The sequence below is a fragment of the Panthera pardus genome, unplaced genomic scaffold (genome assembly GCF_024362965.1).
Source record: "Panthera pardus isolate Hobbes unplaced genomic scaffold, ASM2436296v1 HiC_scaffold_7, whole genome shotgun sequence".
Lineage (NCBI taxonomy): Eukaryota > Metazoa > Chordata > Mammalia > Carnivora > Felidae > Panthera > Panthera pardus.
Window position 1 is genome coordinate 14617364 of NW_026527002.1, and position 27151 is coordinate 14644514.

At 36.1% G+C, this 27151-nt stretch overlaps 1 protein-coding gene and 1 pseudogene across 1 annotated transcript in view; one reads left to right on the forward strand and one right to left on the reverse strand.

Moving 5' to 3' along the window:
• The window catches only part of LOC128775274 (translation initiation factor IF-2-like), a 519737-nt gene that overhangs the window by 238261 nt on the left and 254325 nt on the right, over positions 1-27151 (reverse strand). The window lies entirely within an intron of this gene.
• LOC109250217 (ubiquitin carboxyl-terminal hydrolase MINDY-1-like) lies at positions 12108-17226 on the forward strand (annotated as a pseudogene).

The following is a 27151-nucleotide window of genomic DNA, read 5'->3' on the forward strand; positions in this document are numbered from 1 at the left end:
CATGTAAAAATTCATGGTACCCAAAATAGGCAAAAGTCGTGAAATGGAAGAACAAAGTTGGAAGATACACTTCACAATTTCAACAAAGCTATAGTTATCAAGAGGGTGAGGTACTGGAATAAGGGTGGACATAAAAACCAATGCAACAGAATTGAGAATCCAGAGATAAACTCTCACATGAACAGTTTAGTTAATTTTGGACGAAGGTACCAAGACAATCCAATCGTGAAAGAATAGTCTTGTTGGCAAATGGTGTTGGGATAACCGAGTATTCATGTGCAAAATAATAAAGCTGGAGCACTGCCTCACACCATACAAATGCATCATAAACCTCAATGTAAGAGTTACAACTTAGAAGAAAATACAGGAGTAATCTTCAGGAATGTCGGCTAGCCAAAGTCTTCCTAAATATGACATGAAAGCAAAAGTGAGAAGAGAAAAATAGACAAACTAGACTTCATTCAATTAAATCATTTTTGTATTTCAAAGAATAGCACCAAGAAAAATAAAAGGCAGTTCACAGAACAAGAGAACATATTTCCCTAATACATTTGATAAGGGATTTGTATCCAGAGTATGTAAAGAAATGTACAACTCAGTAGTAGAAAAATAAATAACCCACAATTTTGAAATGGGCAAAAGATCTGAATAGCTGTTTCTCCAAAGAAGATATACAAATGACCAAATAAACACAATGATAGTCCTTCAACACCATTAGTCATTAGGAAAATACAGATCAAGGCCATAATGAGATACCAATTCACACACACTAAGATGGCTAAAATTAAAAAGACATATTTTGACAAATTTGGCAAGGGAATGAAACATTGGAACTCTCGTACACTGCTGGTTGGAATGTATAATGTTGCATCCAACTCTGGGAATTAGGCTGGCAGTTCCTCAAAATGTTCCTCTAAACATAGTCACCATAAGACCTAGCATTTCAACTCTTAGGTATATACCAAGAGAAATGAAAACATATGTCCATGCAAAAACTTGTACACAAACATTCCTAAAAGCATTACTCATTTTAGCACAAAAATGGAAACAACCCAAAGGTCTATCAACTGATGAGTGGATAAATAAATATGGCATCTCTATATCATGGAATATTACTTGGCAATAAAAGACCAAAAAACTGATTCATGCTACAGGACGGATGAACATTAAAAACAAGCCTAATGAAGGACATCAGTCACTAAAGACCACATATTGTATGATTTCTGTAAAATGCCCAAATCTGTAGAGACAGAGAGGTCAGCAGTTGTGTCCAACTGAGGTATTAGAGAGAAACGAGAAGCTGCTGTTAATGAGAACAGGTGTTTATTTAGGGGTGATGAAATGTTTTACAGTTGGTTTTGGTGATGGTTGTAAAATTCTGTGAATATACTAAAAACCATCGAATGATGTACTTCAAATGCACTAGGTGTATGAGATATGAGTTCTGTCTCAAAAAAGCTGTTACATATATATTAGAAAAATCAGATAACTTTTTTATATCCATCCACGCCAAAGTCTAACAATAGTGCTAGCCCCTAGTGCACGCTGTAATCACCCTTACATAGATTACTATGAATAATCTACTACAGAAACTGTTTCCAGTTTTGATGAGCCAGCTGTCGCAATATTAATTTTATTAAAATACTATTTTCACTAAATCACTCCCTTGCTCTATATCAATAAATCTCTAATCTCTGCAGTCTGCCATGTAAGACCCGTAATCAACTGGCCAGTGTTACCCATTGTGTTAGGCAAAATAACAAGCCTCTCAAAGATAGATGTCCATAGCCTAAATCCCAAAACCTTTAAATATGTTACTTTACATGGCAAAAGAGACTGTGCGGACATGATTAAATTAAAGTTCTTGAGATGTAGAGATTATCCAGGATTATCCAGTTGGGCCCAATGTAATCACAAGCGTCCTTCTAAGTGAAAGAAGGAAGCAGGAGAGTCAGAGAAAAGGTGCCACAAAGGGAACAGAGGTCAAAGTGATGTGTGCCACAACCTAAGGAATGTGGGCAGCCTCTAGAAGCAAAAGTTGCAAGGAAACAGTTCTCCCCTAGAGCCTCCAGAAGGAATGCAACCCTGCTGACCCATGTTTTTTTACTATGACATTCAGAGCAGTAGGATAATAAATTCGTATTGTTTTAAGCCAATTGGTGGCAATTTGTTACAACTGTGATAGGAAATGAAATGAATACACCCATGCAGTCATATCACTATGATATTTTTGCTCTTTTCACATCTCTGATTTGAGTAATACTTCTCTACTTATCTGGAAATCCCTTTCTTTCCCTCACTGCTGACACAGGAAGTCCTGCCTGAATACGAATACCCTCAAGAAGTCCCCCCCCCCCCCCCCCACTAACTCCATGCTCAGGTCATTTTAATTCTGACTGGAGATTTCTTTAGAATGTACTTATGCCATCTACATATTACTAGCATCTGAATTACCTATGCACAATCATTTGATTTTAAGTTAGACATGGAAGGCACGTGGCACATTATATGGAAACAAAGCAGTGAAGTGTTAGGGTGCTGACGGCTCAACTTTTTCCAAAAAAAGCCCTGATTTATAGTGTTTGCTGATTACTCCCAACAAGACTGATTTCTATCATCATATTATACACCTTAAAACTTACATAATGTTATATGTCAGTTATATCTTGATAGAGCTGGAAAAAAAGTAAAAGACTGATTTCAAGCCACCAATGGCTTGACCACTAGATCACAAAATCCCTGACTATTTAATAATGTCTTTAGTGAGCTAGTTCATGCCTCTGGTATAAGGCATCAGATATTTCTCTTAGTTCTTTCTTTCTAATCTATGGTTATAAATGTATTCTCAAGTACACAAATATGCCTATTTTTTTTGCTATATGTCTAATAGTATTTAACAAATATTTCTGAGTCTTTGAATTTAATTTACTTACTTACTAGGTGAGGACTCCCTTACCAGTGGGGAGGTCTTTTCCCTGCCATTAACATGCATTGGTATTCAGGATAATACCTTACACTACTGGAGAGGGGATTTCTCTCCTCATCCCAGTCCCTATCACATCTTTTACACAGTTGCAGAAATGTTTTTAGTCAATAAAGAAAACTTTTAACAGTCATTAAGTTTAAAAGTAAAAAAAAAAAAATGAGGTTAAAAGTCTCAAGCTCCCAATTATCAGCTTCATGAATAGAACCTTGTCATTTATCATCAGTTGAGAGGAAATCAGGGGTTCTGTAGCTGTGCAGAGCCTTGGTACCACCCACTGCAGGCCATAGTTCTTTCCCAGTGTGTGTCTTCTTTATTATGTCCCCCACTGATGTGATTCTTGTTCACTCACCAGACAAATACTTATGGACTCTCAAGAATTCTCAAAATAGGAACCAGAGATATTTTTCAGGGACAACTGGGCACTTATTCTGCTTTTCCACTCCTGCTCCTCACCTCCACTGTATTAGTTTTCTGGTGTGTCACAATAACCACAAAATTATTAGCTTAAGACAACATCCATTTATCACTGTATAAATCTGTTGGCTGAGCTTTATGATATCACAAGGCTAGAATCAAGGTGTTGGATAAACTGAGTTCTCATGGAGGAGGCTTAAAGAAAAATCCAGTTCCAGTATCATTTCTGTTATTAGTACAATATAGTTCTTGCAGTTATAGGACTGAGTTTCTGTCTTCTTGCTGGCTCCCAGCTGTCTGAGACTGATCTAAGATGCTAGGCATCATCAAAATTCCTTGTCATATGGTTTCTCCATCTTTAAGTAAGTAATGGTGTGTCAAATCCTTATACATCCAATCTCTGACTTCCTCTTCTACAACCAGATGGAGACAACTCTTGGCTTTTAAAGGACTTGTGATTAGCTAAGTCTCACACAGATAATCTCTTTAAGGTCAACTGTGGCATTTAAGACAAGCTCATCACAAAAATAAAATTCATCATATTCACAGTCCTAGGGATTATTCAGGACTCATACACATGAGAAAGGAAGACAGAAAGTTTTGAAAGCCATCCCCACCATGGTCTTTCTGGCTGACTTTGGTTCAAGAACAGGAGAAATTGATGCGGTAAATATAAAGACAAACATGTAGATTATCAGCATAAATTCTTATGGAATGGAGCCTCCCAAATCCAAGATCCTACTCTGGGCCAGAAACTATGTGCTGCTTTTAGAGTCTCAATAAGCCATGGGAAGCTACACTGGTAAGTGAGATATACACAACATAGCCACACCAATTTTTATAAAATCTCATTTATATGGATAATTAAATCAGGATCTTAATTTATTTCAGGACAGCAGGGGGTTTCTGGTCTGGAACACCAGAAGCATTACTTCCGTTGGTGTCAAAAGTGAGATGAGACACCCTGTAAAGACAGAAATAGATGTTTTCATGACGCTTGCAGTCTAGTAAGAAATATACATAAGAAAATGGATGATGAAGAGAAAGCATGCTGACTATGTCCTAGACAAAGGGAGCAATTTATGCAAGTGCCCAAAGAAGAAAAAAAGGGTATAGTGCATTGGAGGAACTGCAAGTTATCTCAGTAAGATTGGAAGGTGAAGGAGGAATGGAAGCAGCGGCTCAGAGGTGAAACTGGAGAAGAAGGTAAGTGAAAGTTCATGGAGAGCCAAATACACCACATAAAGGTAATTGATCCTAAAATTAATTGGGAGTTCAGCAATTCCATGAACAGAAATTTATTCTAAGGAGATAATAAATCAATAAAGATTCATGAATCAGAATATTTACTACAGCATAATATAAAGGCCACCCATGCTCCTGTGCCCATGGAAATAAACTCAGTGTTCATTAAAAGGGGATTGATAAAAAATAATGGATGGAGTTGGCCGCCTTAAAAATGATGATACACACTCCATCTCATTGACATGGAATAACACTGTATTAAGAATAAGAATATGAAGGAGTAAGAGAATAGCATAAGTACTCATTATGCCCCAGGCAGCGAGATCAGCTTTTATCAAGTATTATTATGTCCAATCCCCTCAACAATCCAATGAGGTAAAAACTGCCATTGCTCCTATTTTACAAAAGAGGTAACTGAAGTACAAGTGGTTAGATAACCTGCCTAAGTCCATACATTGATTTAGAAGCAGAACCAGGCTTAAAACACAGGCAGGGGCAGTATTTTTCTGTTTCTACCTTGAATTCTGAAAAATGATAAAATACAAGGGGAAAAGGTAGAGAAGGAGTGGGAGAGGATAAGGAAAAGGAGAGAGAGACACAGAGAGACAGAAATAGACAATGAAGAATGATGACCAGAAAATCGTAAGGGGCGCCTGTGTGGCTCAGTCCGTGAAGTGTCAGATTCTTGATTTTAGCTCGGGTCATGATCTCATCATGGTTGGTGAGATCGAGCCCTGAGTCGGGCTCTGTGCTAAGAGATTTTCTCTTCAGATTTTCTCTTTTTGTTTCTGCCCCACTCATGCTCTTTCTCTCTCAAAATTAATAAACTTAAATAGGAAGAAAATCTTAAGAGCAGTTATCTCTGGGTTGTAAGATTTTAGGTAATTTTTTCCTTCTTTACAATTTTTTGAGTTTGTACTCTCACAGAGAGTGATTTCATTTTTTTTTAATTAACAGACTTTTTAAAAAGATCAATTTTCAGTTTACACATAAACTGAACAAAAAGTATGGAGTTCCAATATGCCTCTCTCCTCCCTCACACATTTTTCTCTATTATTAAAACCTTGCATTAGTATGGTACATTTCTTATAATTGATGAGCCAATATTGACACACTATTATTAACTAAATTCTAGAGTTTACATTAGTGTTCACTCTTTGTGTTGTACATTCTGTGGGTTTTGACAAATGAACAATGTCATGTATCATCATTACATTATCACACAGAATAATTTTTCTTCCCTAAAAATTCAAAATAAACTCTGAAAGGCAAATAATCATCACATATATAAAGGATTTACGGTGAGTGTATGAGACAAGTTTAGTCCAATTTCCCTGAGTCTAGTCCTCTCTCTCATACGGGGATATGCTCTCATGTTGCAGGGAAAGGTCCTATATAAGTTGTTTCTCTCTTTGCATTGTTCTTTAGACTCAAGCTCGGGTTTTACTTCTATGGTATCATTTGTCTTCCTCCTAAATTCCATGGTAGTGTCAGCCCATGGAAGACTGGATGACTGAGTTCAAGAAGTTGTATTCTTTATGATGGGCAAATCAAGCACAGGATGGGCAAATCAAAGCTCTGCAATGCCTCAAATCTTCTTGATATGGATGCCCACACAAATCAACAGACTTTATACAGGTCTTAAGAAAGAATTAAAACTCAACATCTGTCACCAGTTTTAGGTTTCTGTACTTTTTCTTTGGTTTATCTGCAAACCTAAAACTGCTCTTTTACTGAAGGATAAATGTTACTGTGTAACATTTTGATTCATGGCTGAAAGAAGTGACACGTGTAAGAATCACTGAAGTGTTTCCTTGTTTGTCTGATTTATTAGGTAGTTTTAGAGAAGGAGAAATACAGTTTCCTCTATTTACAGTTATATATCTTATGTTGTGGGTTCTTTGTATTTGGATACTATTTTTATAATGTTATTATTTATGACGTTGTCTTTGTGAAAATATTAGAATATTTATCAGAATTTTATCTTTAGAAAAAATGTTCATGTTGCTCTTCACTGAATGCCAGTGAGATTTGAATTTTTGTCTACATCTCCTGAGAGCAATTTACCAAAGTTTTAGATTTTATGAATGAGAATTTGATGTATAGTTACCTATTTTTTAAAATCAGCTTTAGCTTAATCCCTTGGAATTGTTTTCTCTTTTTACACTGTGGGTGATTTAGGGCGTTCAAGTCAATGAACTGAAGTAGTTGTGGAATTGGGTCAAATAGAGACTAATACGTGGTAGTGAACATTAAGGGGATGAACAAAGAATAAATCTATAGTAACAATATATACATATTGTATATGTATATATAGTAACAATAAATAGTAACAATAAATACATACAATAATGTATGTAACAATACATACATACAATATGTATGTTTATAGTAACAATAAATACAATAATAACTATAGCTATTATTATATAGTAACAATAATATACATACTCTATATGTATATTATATAGTAACAATAAATACATACAATAATTCAGGCATATTATCAAAGTAAAAACTATATGCATTTGAAGTAAATTTCTCACTTTAAGTAGTGAAGACTTGAGGGCTACAATGTGTTGAAGGTGTGTTTTGTAAAATTAGTACACCTTCAATGAATGCTGCAACTCAAATGGAAAAGGTCATCATAAGATGGGTTCTTAATTAATTAAACAAGAGACAAAAACATGCTATCACTTTTAAAAGTTATGATAATAATCTTACAATAATAACCTTACGATAATAACCTTATCCTAACAATTTGTTTTAACCCGATAGCTGTAAACTTCACTGATACATCATGTAGCAGCTGCAATATATTTGCTAGTGGAGAATGTGTCTAAAAGGAAAAGTGAGCAAATTCATCGAGGACTTTATAAACAGAAAAAGGAGAGAAAATTAGGAGCAAATAAAGGGTGCACCAAATTTACCTATAAATCGGATCTGGGAAAAAAAAAATTGTCTTGAATATGGCTTCTGAACTGTCACTGGCCACTTTTTGCCCCTATTCAGCTGCTTCCCAATGATTCCCAGAGCAATAGTTAAGTTCATAATTATCTCCTGAACTAGAGGCATCTCTACCCAGTAACATATGGTACAACAATTCCACTCACATCCCCAGTGGGACTTCAGACTCAACAGGATCCAAACCAATCTTTTTATCCCTTCTCTGCCTTACTTTGATCCAGATTTCCTCCTGGTTCTGCATTCTCTTTCTTGGAATGTTATAGCAGCATTGACCCATTTGCACAAGCTGGAAACAGAGAGGTCATCTTGCATTCCTCCTTTTCCCTCTCCTCATCATGAAATTATGACAATGCTGCTTTTACTACATTACACTGGTCTGCCCTGCCTTTATATCCTATCAGCTGACACCTTCTAGCTCAACTACCTGCTCTCCTCTGCACAGATCCTCATTTTATTCTGTATATTCTCCTTTGTTCTATTTCCCCACCGACAATCTTTCATGTACCTTTTCAAAAACCCTTTACTGATTCCTTCCATAGATTGATAAAGACCACATCCCTTTGAACAGAAAGCTACTTGTCATTCCCTCCAACATCCTACCTGTCCAAGGTTCTCCTGAAACCCTACCCACCAGTGTATGTATGGAACTATTTGCCTTTCTTGGAGCACATTATGTTTGGTAATGCCTTGGTGATTTTGTGTAAGTGATTTGCCTTTTCCAGAAGATCCTTTCATTTCTTTTCCTTCTGATGAATATTAAACAAGTCTTGGACACCATTCCAATTTGAGCTGATCTTTACATATGCACAAGTATAAAGCACTGACCATACTGGATTGTAACTGCTTGTTCACGATGTACTACATGGGGGCAGAGACCAGTCTTCCCCTCCCCTGTCCCCAGAAACCCTGATGCCACACAGTTTCCAGCATGAGTAAGGGTGTAGTAATTATTTTTTGAGAGAATAAAATGGTTGCCAAAGTCAGATTCTGAAGGGCTTTGAATATCACAAAAAGGAATTTTATTCTATAGACATAGCTTTGAAGCATAGGAGAGATATAATCAAATCCATGTGTTAGAGAGAAAACTTGGGTAAAGTAATTAATTGATGGACTAAAGATGGGATATATTTGTTGTAGGGTTGGCAGAAATGTCTGGAGGCACAATTATGGATTTACTGGGATATTAGGCTGAAGAGTGGGGATATGATTAATGCAATGTTGTATGCCAGGGCTGAATTACATTTTGAATATACAGTAAGAAAAAAAATAAGAACTCTTAATCTGCTTCATATCCTACCCAGTACTGCAATTCAGATATGAGGTAGGAAAGCATGATTAACACATTTTATGGTAATTAAACACATAAAAGACTTAGGCATTGATTTAAAAAAATACTTCTAACTTCTTAGAATACCCTACTATGGCTAGATCAATCACAAATTTATGAAACCAAGTTGTACTTGTTTATATTTAAACTCTTGGAGCAGTACTTTCCACAGCTTGACACTGTATGTAGAAATTTTCTTAAATTCTTCTACCTAGAGCCTTATGATGATAACATGTTATTCTAGTAGTTGGTGAAACTATGAAAATAAATAATACATATTAAAAACATTTTTTATAAATTTGTGAAAGAAGACCACCAAATTTTCAATAATGAATTATACTAATGCCCAGAATTTCTGCCAGAAATTCTTTTAACTTCATCTCAATTTTCTTAGAAATGAATTGTTGGATATAATCTAAGAAGGTCTTCTGTACAAATTTAATCTAAACAAATCTCAGATAATCTCATGATGTTTTCCAATATTTTATAACACAACCAAATTAAGAGACCATCCTGTGCTGTTTTACAGAATTCAAACTTCTGAAATATTAAGGCAGAGGTATGGCACATACTTCCATTAGAAAATAGATGGAAATAAGTAAAAGTTGGGCAGAGTCATAAAAATTTTGCTGCTTCATAATATCCAAGTTATTTGTCAGAACATATTTAAAATCCATAAGATTTTTTTCTGTGAAGCAAGTATAATTAGATATATTTCACCTATTTTATACATTTAATGTAAAAGAATGAAAGGCTTTCATATAATTCTAAACTTTAATATGAAATTATTATTATCACCACTATCCTCATTTAAGGGAAAAATAGATTGTGGTAAGAAAAGAAAGGTTAAGGTAACACATTAAAAGTAAAGTATGGCCAAAAAAGAAATAATTCTCCTAAATTATATAACCTATGAGTAAATATACTAGAAATAGGGTAACTGCATTTCAAGGGGTCAGCACTGAATCTATTTTATTCCATGAATGGTTGTTTATGACAATCAATACTGTCACTCATTTTTGATGATCTTTTGTGTCCTCTGTGCCTCACATTAAATGCATCAACATGTTTGATTTTTAATTTAGCCCTGTTAAAGTAATTTAGTTCAACCTTCACTGAGGAAATGCTGTTATTTGCAATGACAGTGAATGCTATTTGGCCTCTTAGGGCAAATGGGACTGTCAGCCACATTGTCAAATTTTGAGTTGACACAGTCAAGGAGCTAGTGAAGAGGGAAAATGGTAGGTTCCAGCTTTTAACAACATTGGGTGGTGGGATGCCAGGGGTACACACTGGTTTTTAGTTAGTTGTTGTCGTTGTTTTAAGCTCATCATCTATCTTTGATTCTGTGAAAGTTTCCACTCTTCTCTTTATCACTGAGGGTCAAAATGTCAGTCATTTTTTATTCTTCTGTCTTCCATAGCACCCATCCCAAATCATGTCAACCCACATTTTATGTCTAATCCAAATATCCTCGTCCTAATTCAAACTTTTGTCACTTAACAATTGTGTAGTTTCAATGGCATCATAACTGATCCCTCACCTTTACTTTCTATGTGAGCCAAGCCACCAAATAGATTACCACTATGTTAATTTCTTAAGAAGTCTCATTCCCAACCATGTCTCCCCCTTAATTTTTAGTGTCTTATATGATCTACAAACTAATGTCAAAAATTCTTTGCCTAATACCTATGTTTTTTTCATAATTTGCTCAAGCTTTTTGTCTTCCTTAACCTGTGTTCCTTGAGACACATGGGACTTATTGGTTATATCTATCACTAACTTCTGTTGGCTATTGATAATAGAGGATACATAGAAAAAATAATTCCTCATGCTAGAAAAATCAATCTATATTTTCTAGTAACTAAAAGAACAAGTGTGTGTGTGTGTGTGTGTGTGTGTGTGTGTGTGTGCACTAGTCTATAAAAGTAATTTAAAAATTCAAACAATTCAGGAATCTCTAAATATTGCTAAACTTTATAAAAGTTGGACATTATTTATTTAGTTGTTTATTGTTTGTCTACTGCTTCTCATTCCACTAAAATACAAACTCCACAAGAACCAATGTCTTGGCTCTCTTGTTTACCACTGTATCCTTAATCTCTAGAATAGAGCTCAGAGTCTAGTAAACATTCAATAAATAGCTGTTGCATAAATGAATGTATCCCCAGTACTTGGCAGAGTGCATGGTGTTTAGTAAGCAATCAAGAAATATTGATTAAATGTAAAAAACAATAAATGACAAACATTAAGAATTAGCATGGTAAGGTCAAAGGTAGGAATATGCGTGAATATTTCCAATACACTTTTAAGGACCCCTTAGAACTACTACTATAAATTTTGGAGTTAGCATTTGACTCAAGGCACTGTTTCTTAGGGAACAAATACTCAGGCACCATTAGGGCATGCAAAGTCACAGGGCAATGTAGCTGCACATGACCCTCAGCAGATCAGCTCTCTCTGGCTAGGATTCAAAGTAACCGGTTGGGTTGAAAGAGAGAACAGGGAGGGAAGGTGAATGGAAGACTCAGAGAACAAACCAAAAGGTAGGACCTATTATGTAATTTCAGCTCAGTGAAAAATGAAAATCTCTTGTTCAAAAAAATATATATTTATGTCATTAAAGGTAATAAAATATAAAACGTGTTCCTTTCTCTGTGGTTTCTTTCTTGACCTCTCACGTTGCTTTTATTTGCTATTTAATGTCACACTCATTTGCCATAGAAATACTCACCCACAAAGTACCGACCCTTGCAGGAGTCCAGGGACCCCACCTGAACCTGATAGGCGTGCAGGCCACCACTTCCAGGATGGCTACCTAAAGCCATCTGACAGACCTGCAGACCTGACTGCACAGGGAAGTCAACCTCCCCTTCTCACCACTGATACCCAACATAGACAGGACCTACCTGCATCCTTAGAGATTGGAACTCCTACATCTGTACACACTGTGCCCCTGGACCCTGGATCATGAGTGGCAGGATCAACACCACTGAGTCACCTACTGGAGCAGGGATGCTGCTGCCTTTGCCTGCCCTGAAACATCGGTGGGCACCCTTTATCCCAACCCACCCCAAGTCCTTGCCCAGGCCCCACGGAGCTCAAAGCAAGAAAGAGAAATGAGAGTCTCATATGAGTGGCTGCCCCAGGCAGAAGGCAACAGCAGTCATGGGAGAGGGGCAGGAGGAGGGCCCAGGGCCTGAGGAAGCAGAGGACAAGGAGTTGGGAGCTGGCCTGAGAACCCATCCTGAGGAGGAGCAGAGTGTGTGAGCCAGGCTCTAAGTTCTGGCCATATGCTCCAATGTCCCATATCACTTCACTTACAAGCTTTAAATTTACAGATAAAATTCTCAAGAATTTCAAGACTGGAGAGCAAAGCATTAAACCCCAACAATGGGACCTTCCTGAATGTGTGTGACCACTCCCATGAAGATGGCCTCCAAAGGGAAACCTCCAAAGGGAAACAAAGCCAGGAGCTAAGTCTTTCAGCTCCTGACAGGACAGTGAGGGCTAGAGCACAAAGGTTTATTCTTGTGGGTGGCCCACATCACTACAACACATCCAACTGCACTATCTAATCTCCCTGCAGACTTAACATGTGCTGTGGTTTCTGTTTTCTATTGCAGATTAACTTGCTATAGTGCTATGAGGCAATGATTTATAAAAAAAAAAAAAAAAAGAAAAGAAGCTGGAAAGATAGCAAAGCGTTTGGTTCAGACACTTAAAAATAAAAATAAAAACTAATGAGGGGGCACCTGGGCAGCTCAGTTGGTTAAGTATCCAACTTCAGTTCAGGTCATGATATCATGGTTCATGAGTTCGAACCCCAGCTGGGGCTCTGGACTGACAGTGTGCATCCTGCTTGGGATTCTCTCTCTCCCTCTCTCTGACACTCCCCCCACTCCCCACTCATGTGTGCACATGGGCATTCTCTCTCTCTCTGTGTGTCAATATAAATAAATAAACTTAAAAAGAAAATAAATAAAAATAATGAAGGTAAGGAAAAAGGAGAACAAAGGCAATCTTCCCTGGGAAAGGTAATACTTATTTAAATCATGGTTTTCTGGCTTTGCAAAAGATGCCATATTATATCCATTTAACTGTCAAACTAGGTTATGTGATATGAACGAAGCTACTTAAAAGATGGGAAATCTCTCAAATGAGAAGGCATCCTTAATATTTGTTAAGTGCAGTCTGTATGCTAGGAACTTGAAAAACATTATATTTAGTTTACACTCAACACAATATTTAAAACAGACATTATCTTCATTTGTCAGTTAAAGATATGGAATTCAACAGTTACTCTAGGTCAATTATTATTCTGGTCAAGAACAAGTAACTAGTAAGTAGAATGGCAGGAGAGGAGACAGGACAAAAAAAAATTCATTTTGTACTTAGATTTTCCTCAATAAGCACATAAGTTGCTAGTCCAAAAAAATGTAAAGAAAATTTAGAATGAATACTAATCATCTATTTGTACTGGGCAAGTTACATTTATGAAGACACAAAGCAGGTAATGCACAAATTCATTAGACCACTCTTATATTACTCATCATTCTTTTTTTCCCTCACAAATCACTAAAGAGAATGTTATGGAAAGAAAGTAAATCTCTTTTAGATCAATATATTGTACCTTATATAGTCATATATGCATAATATAAACACATTGCCCATAGCAGGAAGTAAGGGTAGAGCTGGTCATTATACTTTTCTTTGCAAATGTATTCCACACATATATTTTACCAAACATTCTAAATAGCTCATAATCGAGAATTCTGAAAGTGCTTTAATTTATAATTTTCCTATATTTGTACGTTCGCCAGGGAATTTGTCCCATTTTTAAATATTTAATTAGCACTCCTTGACTCCTGGCTTTTTCTACCTAAATTTATTTAAAGATCTTTAGAATCTGTGTGTGTGTAATACAGGAATATTACATTAATAATTCTAGTCAAATTGAGAATGTTTTAATTCTTTTTTTTTTTCAAGAAATGGTCCATTTTCAAAAACTGTTCCTCAGTTACAGTTCTGAAGAGATGACATATTGGGTCAATTACAGCAAAATTTATTAAAGATATATAAGTATATATATCAAGCATATAATATTTTAGCTGAAATCACAAGTCATATAACTCTATTGAAGAGATTTTTATTAATTTGAAAATATTTAAAAATCTATAGTTTGCCTAAAATTCCAAATGGAATATTTTGAAGAAGAATGTATTTTTACAAATAAAATCTCAGTATATTTTCAAAAACTCTGAAAAAAATTTGTCTTGAAAAGATGTTAAGGCTTCTGGGGCAAATGGTCAAAACATTACCTTATGTAAGACATATTAATCACAGGGGAGCCTGGGTGGCTCAGCTGGTTAAGCATCCAAGAGACTCTTGGTTTCAGCCCAGGTCATGATCTCATGGTTTGTGGGTTTGAGCCCTGCATCAGGATCTGTGTTGACAGCACGGAGCCTGCTGGGGATTCTCTCTTTCCCTCTCTCTCTACCCTTCTCCCGCTCACTCTCTCTTTCTCTGTCTCTCTCAAAATAAATAAATAAGCTTAAAAAAAAACTTAAGATATAACCCTAAAAAATCCTAATTCTAAAATGACAAGTCAAATCTCTATTATGCACTGATTGCCAAATTTGAGTTAATAGATCTCTATTATCAATACTAGGAAATTCAACCCTCTTCATTTTAGTGAGAAAAAGCAAATCATCATCGATATGTTAGTATCTATCTATATCATCCTTAATTAACTAAATCTGAGGGGTGTTTGCCACCATTGTTACCTTTTTGCTAGAATAATCCAAGGTATGGTGCTATCTGGTTTCAATATCAATTCTGAAAGCACTAATTTGATTCATTTCTGAGACATAATAATAAAAAAGACATATAAGAAATTGGAGTTGTGTTCGTGTAACAGCTCTTAATTACAGCCCCTGTAATTTGATATCTAAGTAATATTGAATGATAGTTCTAAACCAACTATCTGTTGTCTCTTACTCAAAGCATATCATCAGGGTTCCTGAATAAATAGCCATGATAGAAAGGGAATCCCTGTGGCAGAAATTAAGAAATAAAGTACAGGAAGGATTAACCTCCAGCCTCCCGTGCTTTTATCTCTAGCATGCCTCAAAACCAAAGAGAGAATGCCTAACCATTAAAAAAGATTAAAGGTGTTAATTAGACTAAGAGATAGAAACCTATCACCCTTATGTCAGGCAGACCAGACTAAATCTTCTAATGGATTAAAACACTCATACACCCACCACCCCCCCCCCCCACACACACACACAGGTTTTTTTTTTTTTTGTCTTTACTGAAATTCTGCTGATGATGGTCTGATAGAAAATTGTGGACAATATTTTTATAGAAAAAAGTCATTTCCATTATTCTAATCAAAATTCTTCGTAACATTCAATAGTGAAATTTAACTATATGAGGCTGAGAAGAGTAAGCAAACTTCATAACAATGAAATTCAGAATTGCCAATTCTCACATTTCCTTCACTTGAGCCCATTATGAAGTTAGTGTCAGATTATGTAGAGATTCTTTTATTTTTCTTTCAGGAGAAACACAGAATATGTTAGTCACATATACAACTTATGTGACATCAAGATGGATTTGAAGTCTTTTTTTAATGTTTATTTATTTATTTTGAGAGAGAGAGAGAGCAGGGGAGGGGCAGAGAGAGAGAGGAAGAGAGAGTTCCCAGCAGGCTCTGTGCTGTCAGTATAGACCCCAACACAGGGCTCAAAGTCACAAACCTCAGATCGTGATCTGAGCCAAAATCAAGAGTCAGATGCTTAACTGTTAACTGACTGAGCAACCCAGGCATCCTGGATCTGAAGTCTTTTAGTGCTAGTTGTCAGAAGATAAAATTATTGTCCAAGATAATAATTACTTTTAAGTAAGTCATTTTGTCTTTTTATGTTTTACCATTTTAAAATTTATACACTTCCATTGTTAAAATATAAGGGAAAACCTCTATTTCACGCAGCATAAAATATGCCTATAACATTAATTTACTTACACACATATATACATGCATACATATGTATGCATATACATAAATGTGTATATGTCTGTATGCATGTGCATATATGTATATACAACCCACGTGTATATGTCTATGTGTATGTGTGTTTGTCTACACACATACATAAATATACACACATGTATTTTAGTTTCTATAGCAGAAGATGAAATATTCTCTATTTTCTCTCTCTCAAATGTTAAATATTTTCACTTCACTCTACTTTAAAGGTAATGTGAAAGATAATGAGGCTAGAAATCAAAATAAGTTATATGAACGCACAACATTTTTTAGACAATTATTTAAAAAGTCATTGAAAGCATTACTTTAAAAGAACTCTTTGAGCACATCGTAAGGGCCAATAAAACCCAAAACAACAATTGTTGGTAAAGATACTATCTTTATATAAAATGAGCTCCACTGGCTCATCCCGGAGATGGTCTCCAATCCACCAATCCCCAAAAATCAGAGGGACTTCAGCTTTATTTTCAGCAGAGTGTGGACAGTGCAGTGACAATGCTGCCTAAACTGGCCACAGGTCTGGATGGCAATGTGTGATTCACAGGTGTCTCAGATTTTGAGTAGGCATCGGAGTGCAGGACCTTTGACTTGCTAGGCATATCTATACCACGGCTAGCTTGTTGATCCCCGGACTTCTGAGGCTGTGAGTGCAGTTTGGAAAGTGCGTTACAACCAGCTGGTAGAGAAGATCTTCACCTGAAGTACGTCAGCGACACCAACCTCCTAACAGAAAGCCTGATTGCAGAGAGTTCCTGGAGACCGCTGAGACACAGCGAGGACTTACAATAGTCTCTGTGAGCTAATGGCAGCTGCCCAGGAAAGTGAACTTAGTGTCTTTTTCTAAACTTTGACTAAACATGAAAGTCGCTTGTACCGAATGGTCACCGACCAGGACTTTGCATAGGAGGAGCAAGTAGTGTGGGAAAGTTGCACAATGTGGATGGTGACAGCTGCTTTTGTGACTCTGACTTGAACTTAAGTCATTCCCTGAGCAAGTTGGCCGGAAGCAAAAAGTGGGAGCAGCCACCTGGCTTGTTGGGCCTTAGCGACTTGGATCTGGCCCAGCAACTTCAGCAAGAGGAGTATATACAGCAACAAGCAATCCAGCCTGTGCCAATGTGAGCCCCGTCACTGCAGGAGAGAGGAGCCCCATCTGTACGCACAGCTGGGGAGAGTTGGCAGCAGCTGAAGCAAGAGGCAGACCGTGTCCTCCTGTGCGCCTGCCCAGTGTGAAGCTGCCCTGCTCCTTCGTTCAGAGGCTATGGCTATTTTGCTTGCTCCCCCAGCTCAACCTGTGAGATATGCAAGGTAACTTATTTATGAACTGTTGGGAATCAGTGCATGCAGCAAATACCAAAGTCAGACTCAGTGACACTGAATGCTTATTACATCGAGGTTTGAGTTACCTCATTCAGTCCCCGCAATATCCCAAGGCAAGAACTACCATTCCTATCATCGTTTTATAGATGAGGATACTGAGGCACAGAGGAAAGCAGCAGTTCACTCAAGATTGCCCAGCTAGTCAATACTAGAACAGAAATTCTCCCAAGCTTGTCTGATTCTAGATCCCAACCTCCTAACTCCTAGAGTGCAGCCTCATCCCCCATAACTTGGGAAGGAAATTGCTAGCTAAATAGAGACAAGTAAATGCCATTATAATGATGTATATTAGATGGGTTAGCAAATTTAGATACTAATTCAACCAATTATATTGAAAATAGTTTTTGAAATATTTTAGATCACTTCCCTTATTTCAACTCAAATGATCAAAGAATTTTCACCTAATTATCTTATCAGTACATTGCTGTCATGGCATGGTATGGCACTCTCAACAAGGTGACCAATGAATCAGAATCACTACATGCTTAAAAATAATTATCGTGAGTCTGACAAATTTCTTAACTTATCAACTTACACGTTTACAGCATCAGGTCAACATTGGATGCAAAATTCAGTCCACTGTTCCCCTCACAAAGATGAAAGACCTATGATCAGAATCCTCGTGCTGTGTAAATTTGATATGCAATATCTCTGCACACTAAGCTAATGGTGGGTTCTACAGAAATGCACTGACACCCAGATTCTGCTGAACTTTCTCGGGGCCAGCTCTCTACCATGGCAGCTACCATGGCTCTGATCGCTAGAATCCAATAGAACAGGGAGATTTCATCACACTCGAACTTACTTTCTTACCCTGTGCCTTTTGACTGCTTCAAGGGCTAATGCTCAGCTAGTCAGGCCTTCAAGCCAGTGATCTGACATTTTGAAACAATAATTAAAAGGGAACAGGCACTTTCATTTTAATAAGCTTCCTTCCTTCCTTCAGGGAGAACCTCAGCTGATCCAAACCCAAGAGAAATATGCTTGGGTTTCTCTTCTTTTTATCTGTCTCTGACTCTTATACCCATACTTGACATCACACATGAAAATAAAAGCCAAATAGTATTCACAGTGATTGCAAACATCCTGATTTTCCTGACGGAGGAAGGAAAATAAAATATACCAAGCCTAATAAATCTCTAACCTATGCTTAGTGGATTAATTGCAGTTTAACAATAATACATAGCTGGTAGAATTTTGTTTAACATATATGAAAAAGTGCAGCTCATATGAGCAAAATAGGAGATTTTTTTAAGTGAGCATTGTCTAACGGTATCTGCCCTCCAACTAGCAGCCATCTACTTGAGAGAGTAGCTTCCATTCACTGCTTTCACTTCCTCATTTCCTATTTCTCAAACTGCAATATTTCAGCTCATACATTCACCTTTATTAAGTTTCTTCTCGGAAGCTCATGTTTGTCGGGACGTTCATGACATTTGTCAAGAAATCCAGTGACTCGTTTTCATTTGTACTTTAATTGGGATTTGACACCTCTGTAGGATATGACACTGCTGGTAATTCTTGCCTTCTTGATGAACTCTTTTCCCTGGCAGCCGGGCAACCAGGTAGATTTGTTTACATTTGCTTGCTGCCTCTTCCAAGCCTTCATTTTCTCCACCATCCCTTACAGACTTGGCGTCTGAGGAATTCTGTCCTCAAATCTGATTGCATCTCATCTCTTCCCTTACATTCCCTGCCTTCTCTCAATCCCAATCGCTGTCTCTGTTTCTCCATCCCCATTCTCCCTAGTGGATCTCATCCTCTCTACACCATAATTTGCTTGTGTCTATATGAATAATATCCACGCCTACATGCATAGCCTAAGTCAAGTCCACATAGCTACCTACTAACTGGACATTCTGTGGATTTTCCATATTCAACTACAATGCAACATACTTCAAACTGAACTCATCTTCTTTCCTTCTAAAACCTCCTCTGCCACTCACTGTAAATTTTTCTACCATTTACATAAAAACAGAAGTTAAAACTACCAAGTTGCATAAAACAGAAGTGAGGGAGTCATTTTTTACTCTTTGCTCCCCCTCCCCCACAATTGTTCCCATGTTAATTTTGATGAATCTTTTAATACTCCATTCCTGTCCGTTAGCTACCTTTACTGAGGTCACCAATATCTTTTACCTACAATTTTTCAGTGGCATCCAACTTTCCAACTATTTTCTACTACAGGGTGATGTTTCTAAATTTCAAAATAGTGTATGTCATTCTTCTGCTTTAAATTCCCTACTAGTTTCACATTGCTTTTGGAATCAAAATCCTTAGCTTTCTGTACTCTAAACTTGTTATATCTTCTTCTTAGGTCCCAAAGTCACTTTCCCATTCTACCTTCATTTTTCCAAATACCTCTGTGTTGCTCATCCTATGTTCTACTCATCTTTATGTCTAAATTTAGACATGCTCATGATCAATAAATCTTCTATAACAACTAAGTGTGAGTGAGAACCTAGATTGCCCCATATTGCCCCATGATAACATTTATCACACTAAATCCTAGTCGCTTCTTCAGTAGACCACAGCTTTTTAAGATAAAAATTGTATGCTATACTTCAATACCTAGCACATAGTGGGCACTCAATCAATTTTTAATGGCTGGCTGTCCAATGATAACAGGGGGTGGGGCAAGAGTTCATTCTATACACGGATGGCAGGTAAGACTGTTCATTCAGAAAAAATGTCCTTTCTACAGAGCTCTTTTCATTGAATATTTGAATTTAAATGTTGGAACAACCTGCCAAATGACAGAAACTTGGCAAAGATATAAGCTGGCTCAGTTGAGACATATTATTTAGTATGAGCACCAACATTTAGAAAATTGAAATCTCCTTCTGAAATCTTTTAATTAGGTAGTCTTTTGTTGTTGTTGTTTACATATGATATTGCACATCCTGTCACTAATAGAAATTAACTTGGACTCTATTTGGAATGCACACTGGTAATTATTCTCACTTCTCAAATAAATGCGGCATAAGATAGCAGTGAAGTTTCACTTTAAAACTGAAGTGGTGAAACTCCAAAAACCCTGAACATTCATTACAGGCTAGCTAATAAACTCAATCATTTCTAAAGATTACAACCAGGATTGTGTGCCTTGTCAGCTGTTTTTACTTCTTTCACCAACAAAACTTTTTTCAGTCATGATAAGCTGTCAACTAACCTGAAATCTTATCTTATTCTAATGTAGGGCTTCTTACACATTCATGGATGAACTTCAAGCATTTTGTAAAGGCCATAAATTTGTTTCTAAGATTGTATGAGTATGTAAGCATTTATCTGGGGCAGGGTCCAAACCTTTCGTTGAGCTTCTCAAATCGATTCACAATGCTAAAGAAATTAACAATTGGTAACCAATTTATACGTAAAAGAAAAATTATAATCTATTTAAATATTTCCATATATAAAAAGATAATCTTTTAGGAGAGAGAAAGACATTTTTGGAACATCTGTAAAATAGTTAAAATTAGATAGTTATATTTTAATTTATCTCCCAGCCTAATTATAGTCTAGAAATAATAAAAATAAGGTAGGTTATCTCTGGAATTTTAATTTTTATGTGCGAGTAAGGCCACAGAAGTGACTCTGCCATATAGACTCTTATTTTCCTACTAGAACAAAAGCACTTCTAGAATACTGCAAAAATGCTTCTACTGACCCCACAATGGTAATTTTCTAGTACCTTCTCCAGATAGTGCCTTAATCCATTCTTCATCTTTTCTGATGAGTGAATTCCTCATATCTTCTTAATCGGTCTCTCCATTCCTCTCTGTCTGTGCAGATTTAATATTCCATTTGTTCTTTTGGCCTAAGGCTCATTGATTAAACTAGAGTCTATTTAGGGTCTAGAATCAAATGAGCATGAAAGTGATTAAGCATAATAAAAAATTCTCCTGAAATACCCAAATGCCTTACTTGAAAACAAAGAGAAGCATCTGCTATAAAAAATTATGCCTCAAATCTTAGAAAATTTCCTAAACTGAAGGGAAAATGACATAGATCAGCTAAAATGTCCAAAATACCAAAATATTCTCAAAAAAGAAATAACAATTTAAAATGATATTTTTAACAACTTATTAGAATATTTCTTTTTCATTCCAAATAAATGCCTAGAAATTACTTTGCAATAAAATTCCATTCTAGGCATGATTGTGTTTGAAGCTTCTTACTAAGCAGCTAGCACATTATTTTGTTTGGCACTCAAACAACAGTGTGGCTATACCTTAGCCAATATCAGAAAGTAATGAGTCTTAAGATAAAGATGAAAGTAAGTGTATACACCCTTCAGTTGGAGACAATTTCATTTTTGCTAATCCTATTCTGGATGCCTATCACAGAGCTCCAGTGCCAAACCATGAAAGAATCATGGAATGCTTCCTTCAGACTACCTCACGCCTTTCACAAACTTTTACATAGACGACTTTGATCATGTCCCTGAACTCCAATGACATATTTTAGACTGCCCTTCAGAATGCTATGGTATAACTGATTCTAAGAAGGGAGAAAACACTTTCTCTCTGTCTCTCTGTCTCTGTCTCTCTGTCTCTCTGTCTCTCTGTCTCTCTGTCTCTCTCTCTCACACACACACACACACACACACACACACACACACACACACACTACTGAGAATATGGAAAGTTTTGAGAAGAACTGGGAGATGGGATGACAGAAACAAAAACAAAACACACATACAAAACAGGGTACCATGATGGAGGATTGATCTTGAAGTTAAGTTTCTAAGTTAGATCTCAGAATGTCTTTGTTTATAGAAGACTCATTTTGTGCTATTTCCTTTTGCTTAACTTAGCAAGGAGATTCCTATCAGCAGTGGCTTTGGGATGATCTTCTATAACAGTGATTATCTTTTTTTCCGCTGGAATCACTATGTTACTTTTGTGATGACCATGGGAAAAAGTATGTTACGTTTAACACAGAAACAAGATTGACTGACTGAGTGCATAACAGAAACCAAGGTTTTGGGGGTGCTTAAACAAAGGTAGTGAGTAATACTGCTGCTACTTAAATTCCTAGAACTTCATGGAAACTCAAAAAAAAAAAAAATGAGAGAGAGAGAGAGAGAGAAAGAAAAGAAAAGAAAAGTGGGGCATGAATACTTCTAAAGAAATGTTTTGAAGAAACTTAGAACTTTATTTACATTGTTCCAATAGATTACTTTAGCCTGCAATCTGGAAATAAATGAATTGTTTTGAATATGGGAATTGTTCAGCCCAGAAACTAAAGAGTAAGGCTCTGAAATTAATGATTCTGCTTTAAGCATCAGGCAAGCTGCATGTGTGATGATGGAGGCGATGACTAGGAATTGATTATGCATCAGATTTCATAGGGACTCTTGTGCACTCAGATAATAACACTCATAGGTGTGTCATTTTTAAATATGTAGGGCAATGAGTGAGGAACACATACTCAGGCATTCCAACAGACCAATAGCCTGGCTGTCTGAGTGATCCAGAATCTGTTGACCTCCATACAGTGCCAGGTCCTTCAAATATTGATTCAGTTCAGTCTTTCTTTACTGAAATGAAATATATACTCTATGTTACACTGAGGTCTGGGCTGTGGATGCACTTCTGTAAATTGAAATAGTAAATTAAATACATTTTCTTTTAGTTACAATTGGATAGAAAGGTGGCTACTTTCCAGTGGAAGAAGTTATTAGCTCTCTGTATAGCTTCACATTTCTTTCTTAAGCTGAAAAAGGCTGTAGGACATTTGAAAAATACTGACTACATTCTGCCATTCTTATGACCATTCATCTAGAGTTTGCTAACTCTGACATATAAATTATGGCCTATCATTATAGTTCATGATATTTGAAACCAGTCGGCCCATCAAAAGAATGAAGAGAAAATGAGGAAGCAGAAAAGTCCATTTCACTAACCAATTTGCACCAACATCTAAATAGAGCCTAATGCAAAGAGAAGAAATAGCCAGATGCATTTTAGAGGGCTCTACGCAAGTGAAGACTTTTTTTTTTTTTAACCCTGTCTTTCTCTTCCATTTCTAGAAGGATTAATATTTTGTTTAGCCATTAATAAAAGATAAAATATGTTTTCGTACTTCAAAGTAACTTTCAAATATTTAATTTAAAACTACTACCAATAGTTGTCTTTTGCCCTTGCATTGAATTCACAGAATTGAGGCCAATGGCTCCCAAAATTAGTCTTTAGATCAGGGCCAATCATGATGTTTTTATTGGCCCATGACAAATTGAGAGAAATAAGAAGAATGCCCTGAGTTTTTCTTAAAGTTAAAGTTATTCATATTAACAGAATATCCTCTACTATGAGATTATGTCTGTTCTACTTTAGCGTGAATACATTGTTACATTTATAAAACGGTAATAGCAGAAGGAATTATGTATTTATTTTTATTTAACTACTAAAAATATTGAAAAATCAAAATTTCCTTCTTAGATACAACTAAATGTGCTTCTCTCTAACTGTAGCTACTCATTTAATTCTTTCCTCTGGAGCCACAAAACATTATATAATCATGTCTCATAAGAAACTGACAAAATTAAAAGAAAGAAAACGCCCCCAGAAGGCTTCTCCAGGTTGAACTTTTCCGGTTTTCTCAAACCTTTCTCCAACTACATCGTACACTAGTGACCTTCCAAAATGCATGATTGAGAAATAGATGCATTCCTCCAAATGTGGTCTTCCCAGAACAGGTATACCATTACATTTCATTGTTATGTATTGATTAATGAAGACCATGGTTACCCTAATAGTTTAAAGGATGTCCATGCCTCTCTTAAGCTGCTACTAAAGTTGCATAAACTTCCCTTTGAGAAACCATCTTGGTGGTATTTCTTGAGCATATGGACAGCACTCAGTCAATTCAATAAAAAATACTTAATCCCCAAACACTGTGCACAGGCATTAGTGATACTAAAAAGAGACACAAGGCACACAGTGAGATATGATTTTCACCTCCTTTGTTCTCAAGTAGCACAAGGAGTTTATCTTGTTAATAAACCATCTTAGAAGAAAGAGGAGACACAATGTAAAGAAATGAGCAAAGTCTATAATTGACTACCTAGCTGGATTTTGTTAAATGACATGTAACTGATGACTGTTTTAAACCATGGCAAAAATATTCTTCATTCATTACTCTTTCTCACATTGACAGTCTCATACTATCTGCATATCTTTCTCACTCTGTCCAGAAGGTTTATAAGTTTGTAAAATGGAATTAAAAAAAAATCACAAACTGTACCTGTCTCTCACATGTGTATGTATTTGGCATTTATGGAGCTATCTGTCTACAGATATACTTATTAATTTGTATAGTTGCCCACACTCGCCTTGGTGGCTTTTATTATAACCCACTAGAAAAAATTGGTCCACATATATGGAATTCTACAACAAAAAATTCATGAGGAGCTACAGAACACAGCTTGGGACTTTTGTCTTCAAAGCTGTCTTTGACCTTTATGAAATTCACTGAAGTTATTCTTACCCTGCTCATTTACCACAGCTCAATACAATTTCTTTCTTGGATCAACCATTTTGAACTACTTCTGGCTTTTTGCCTCCTGTCATAATATGAGTTTTCTTAACTTTTTCTCCTGAAATTTAAGAAAAGAGTAAACCAAAGATTTTCTTAGATGTAGTATATTTAAGTCCTGGCAGTGACTGCCACTTGAATTCATATGCAGCTTTTCTTCTAGGGAGCTCAAAGTCTTTATAAATCTCTCTTACGACCTTAGGATATCACTATCAGAAGGTGGAGCCTGACACCATTAGTCCTGTGAGCATCGTCATCCCAAACATTGGAAGCTTAAGTGATTTTCATAAGTGCCAAGACCGGGCAAAAAAATGTATTAAAGCAAAACCGATATTAATCATATTCACATCCATAAGAGGAATAATCTTTTTTTCTATAATTTGTAGAAGGACCCTGGAATTCTTCTATTTGTTCTTACGCATTAATTCATTGATTTACTTATTCATATTTTCTCTGCATTATCTGAAAATATGCCAGAGTAGTAACAATTCTTTATTTAAAGGTTTTGGTCTCAGAATGATAACAGTAACAATAACAATAATAATAGGAAAATTGAACCACTGAAGTCATTAAAGACGTCTTGATTTTCTTAAGGAACAATCTTAATTTATTCTTACTCTATTTTAGACAAAGGCAAATTGAAAAGCCTCTGGCCTCTAAAATATCAACACAAAATTGTGAAAACCATTCAGGTCTTTCCTGGAGAGTAGATTCTAAAATAATAGAATACAAACCTCTACAACCCTATCACCCTCTTGTCAAAAAATAATCATGTCAGCTGTATTCAATTGCCAATGTCTTCTACTAAAGATAACATCTACTACTTTTATTTCATTTTCTTTTATTGCCTAAATATTTTTTAACAAATGATTTTGCTTTCTTCTCAGATATGTTGAAAAATACCCTTTAAGTAATGTATATCCTGACTATGATCCCATTTATAGCAAAACAATGAAAGCAGTTGGTGCTGTGATGGTGTTAATATATTCATGCAATACATTGTTAGACATATGGGCATCCAGGTTTTTTCTGCGCTTGTGGAGTTTAAAAGCAACCTTCTAGACATGCATTTTAGGTACATAAAATATAGTGTTCAAATAGGGACAATGTATGAGAACACCAGGACTTGTCAGCTATATGCTGTCAGCGAAGATGAGTTTTCAGTGTATGGTATTTTAGACTTCATTATATTTTCCCATGGTGCATTCCCAAAAAAGTAGCAGGTAAAAAATCAGGAGCATTCAAATGAAATGATACTCAAGGGGGTGAAGAATGTTTTTTCCCCCTCAAATTGTCTCTATTGACAGAGTTGACTTCACTTTGCCATTGAACTGTGACAAGGTGATTATTTTTAAAAACCAAAATATGGTGCATAATACATTTTAGCCTGAAGCTAAAAGTTAAGTGTGAATATTCATTCGTTTTTTTCCTCTTCTATGGGAAAAAAATGTGGCTGGAGTAGCAAATAAAGTGTTAAACTCTATCAATTGCATAGAGTTAATGTATGATGTTTAAATGGAATCATTCATAACATAGGGCAATTCTTTTTATCTTAACACAGATTTTGTTGAAATTAAGCTACAGCTTTTATTTGCAGTAACCTGAGTATAAACTTCTCAGGAAAAATAAATAAATAATGAATTTAAATATAGTGAAATATATTGTATCCATAAACACAAAATGGACAAAGTTACATGGATCCCGTCAGCAGATACATGACTGTATAAACAAAAATTTGTGCAAAAGAATTTGTGACTAACTTAAACTAATTTTAAAGTCTGGCTCTATAAAATCCTCCCTGACATGGAATGTGTCCCTTTGTGTGGATTCTGCAAGTGGCCAGAATTACAGTCAGTAGAGTGACTTGGCCAAGGTCAGGCAATAAGTCAGTGAACCAGCTCACCCTCTTCTGCCAGACACTGTAATGTGTTACACATCAGGACAGGCTTCCAAAACCACATAGAGTTTTAAATACCTTTTACAACAAAAGCATTGATCTGCTCAAACCTCTAGTGAATTAAACCCACAGAGACCTAATGAACTTGTTTGTCTGGAATTTATGCTTCGCCTTGTATCTAACACTTTTTTTAAAGCCTTTTTTTTTTTTTTTTTTTTTTAATTTTTTTTTTTTTTTCAACGTTTATTTATTTTTGGGACAGAGAGAGACAGAGCATGAACGGGGGAGGGACAGAGAGAGAGGGAGACACAGAATCGGAAACAGGCTCCAGGCTCTGAGCCA